The following is a 3,219-nucleotide window of genomic DNA, read 5'->3' as shown; positions in this document are numbered from 1 at the left end:
AGTTCCCGAGATTGCAAAATATCAGTTAGAGTGCTACGTGTTCTGCGACAGTGGAAAGTGCACCTTTTCATCATTGTAGAAGAGAAAAACAAAGCAAGACCTGGGCAAGGGCTGGCAGGAGCCGCCATGTTCTGGATTAAGAGAAATAGTCTTGTTTGACCAGAAATGAGATCTCGGGCTACAGGATACAAACTGGCAGTCCACAGGCATTTTTGTTAAAATTGTTTTGGAAAACTTTTTTTTTTTTTTTGCTGAAATTTTATTGAAAAAATATGAAAAAAAGCTCATTTTAAAATGTCTAAACATGTACGTATTGGAGCATTTTACATGAAAGAAATCCAGATATCTCAATTCTCTTGGAACATCAGAATATTTTGTCTGACAGGGCCCACCATGTAGCTTAGGAGGCAGCGTCACTCACCTGGAGGGGCTGGGCCTTTAGGTGGAACATGTTCTCCCAGGCTAACCACAGTCCCCACCTGACAGTGACGTTTATGGTACCTGCCTGATGAGCACATTGATAATGCCTGGGTTAGGGCAGCAGATAATGGCATTTGTATTTCCTGCTAACACCTTTTCCTCACTCCAAACATTTCAGTCACATGTTTCCAACTTTATTTATTTATTTAAAATATTTAAAAATATTTATTGAAAAATATTTTTATTGATTTCAGAGAGGAAGAGAGAGGGAGAGAGAGAGAGATAGAAACATCAATGATGAGAGAGAATCATTGATCAGCTGCCACCTGCATGCCCCCACGCTGGTGTTTGAGCCCACAATCCCGAGCATGTGCCTTGACTGAGAATCAAACCATGACTTCCTGGTTCACAGGCCAATGCTCCACCACTGAGCCATGCCTTGAATCTCAGAGGACTTGCAAGTCAGGGCTGCTAGGGCCCCACCAGCCTTCCTGGGGGCTTTGTTTTATGTGGGGGTTGGGCAGTGTGATTCAATTAAAATCACAGCCAGAAGATCCTGGAAGCCCTGCTTCCTCAGTGGCAGGACGATGGCCTCCATGCTCATCCTTGGTGCTACGTGGGCATGAAAGATGGCTGAGGAGGAAAAGCAGAGCGCACCAGGCAGCCCAAAATAATTTTTACAATTCTGAATGTAGACCACAGTCTATTATTTATAACACCCACAGCAACACGTCTCAGAGAACTAAGTCTAATTAAGAATTCCTGCTTATTATCTAGTGAGAAAATGGATTGTGATGAGTCCCAGACCCCATTCGTGCCTATGGCCTGGGGTGGCTGTGGGAGGGTGAAGGCTCACCAGGTGGTTTCTGTCAGAATGAGGCGACAGAGATCCAACAACAGGTTCAAATAGGCCATTTAATCAAAAGGACTTACTTCTGCAAGGCAATGGCCCAGAAGACTTCTTGTTCAACGCCGTGGGTGGCGATGGGTTCAGAAGAGTTGGTACAAATGAAAAGGCTCCAGTACAATAGATATTGCTGGACTAAGTGGAGCACATGCAGCCATAGCTGGACTTTCTCCATGAAGTGGGCACATGCCTGATGTGAACCGAGGCATGTCAGGAAAGCGAGACCCATAGGATACCCACCACCATCACCAAAAGCTTCCGAACTTCATTTTCTGTTTCTGCTTCTTCATCTGCCCGATATCACCTCATAGACACAGAGAGTCGTTCCTTTGTACTCAGGCACTGTCCCTAGGCACTGCCTTTTTTTTTTTTTTTTTTTTTTTTTTTTTTTTTAGAAATATGTTCAGGCAGGCTTTTAAAAATATATTTGCTGTCTCTGCCAGGCTCTTTCTGAAGCATGAATTCATGCCCAAGGTCACATAGCCAGTACGTGGTCACCAGGACTGGAGCTCCTTTAACTGCAAAATCATTGCTCTATGTAGTGGTTTTTCACATGTGTTCCTATGAATCCTGGGGTGCTTGAGACCCTTCAGTGAGTCTATGAAGTCACAGCATTTGCCTTAAAAAAACACCAAACAAACCTCTCATTCTTTAATAAATGTACGGTGAAGTTTTTCAGAAGCTTAATGACATTGGATCACAGCAGATCCAAGGCAGAAGCAGATCTGAGAACCCAGCTGCCTTCTATTTAAGCTAGACACTAAAGCGGGTTGCAAACATATAAAACAATGACATTCCACTCACTATTTTTGTGTGTGTTTCTTTTCTGTTAGTTTTGGAACTGTTTGGAATTGTCAATAATTTTGAAGAGTGTTAAGCATCCGGAGATCACAATATTTGAGAAACACTGCCATGTGGGCATAGTTAGCACAGTGCCTCACTCTCTTCATCTGAGTACGGGCTAGTTAGAATGGCATGGGGTGTGAGAGTGGGGTGGAGCAAAAGGGGGGATCTACCCATGGAGGATGCAGACTTAGACATGAGTAGGTAGCAGGAAGGTCTTCAGGAAGAGGAGAGGGCACAGAGAGGGGAGTGAGGAAGCACTAGGAACAAGACTTTCTGCTTGCTCAGGGCTGATATTATGGTATCATGATAGAAACCAAGACCTTTTTCAGAAGACCTGCTTTAGCAAAACCACTTAGAAATGCTGTGATCTGGGCAAATCACTTATCTTCACTGAGTTGTATCGCTCCTTGGACTAAATCAGTATTTTCAACCCAGTATTGTAATAAAATAATCCTATATAATAAAAGAGAAACCTGTAAATTGATCATACCTCTGCTATGCTCACCAACTAATCAGGAGTGAGTATGCAAATTAACCTGACAAAGATGGTGGATTAATTTGCATACACAGGCACCCTGCAGCAAGTGGAGCGGTTTGGGGAACTTGGCTCCCCACACTGCTAGAGAACAGAGAGGGAGAGCTGGTGGCTTGGAGGACTTGACAGAGCAGGATGGAGACAGAGCAGGAAGGGAGCATGGGGAGCACCAGGAATTCTGGGAATAGCAGTTCTGGTGGTAGCCTCAGGACTGGAAGTGGAAGCCCAGAAATGCTAGAAATTGAAGTTCTGGAGGCAGATGTATCTCCTAGACATGTGGTCAGCAGATTGCGGTTCTCAAGCCACATGTGGTTCTTTGGCCCCTTGAGTGTGGCTCTTCCACGAAATACCATGACCTGGGCAAGTCTATTTTGAAGAAGTGGTGTTAGAAGAAGTTTAAGTTAAAAAAAATTGGCTCTCAAAAGATATTTCAATCGTTATACTGTTGATATTTGGCTCTGTTGACTAATGAGTTTGCCGACCACTGTCCTAGACACTAGAACAAAGTGAG

This window comes from Pipistrellus kuhlii, unplaced genomic scaffold (assembly GCF_014108245.1).
Source record: "Pipistrellus kuhlii isolate mPipKuh1 unplaced genomic scaffold, mPipKuh1.p scaffold_m20_p_12, whole genome shotgun sequence".
NCBI lineage: Eukaryota > Metazoa > Chordata > Mammalia > Chiroptera > Vespertilionidae > Pipistrellus > Pipistrellus kuhlii.
Note: the sequence above shows the minus strand (reverse complement) of the source record.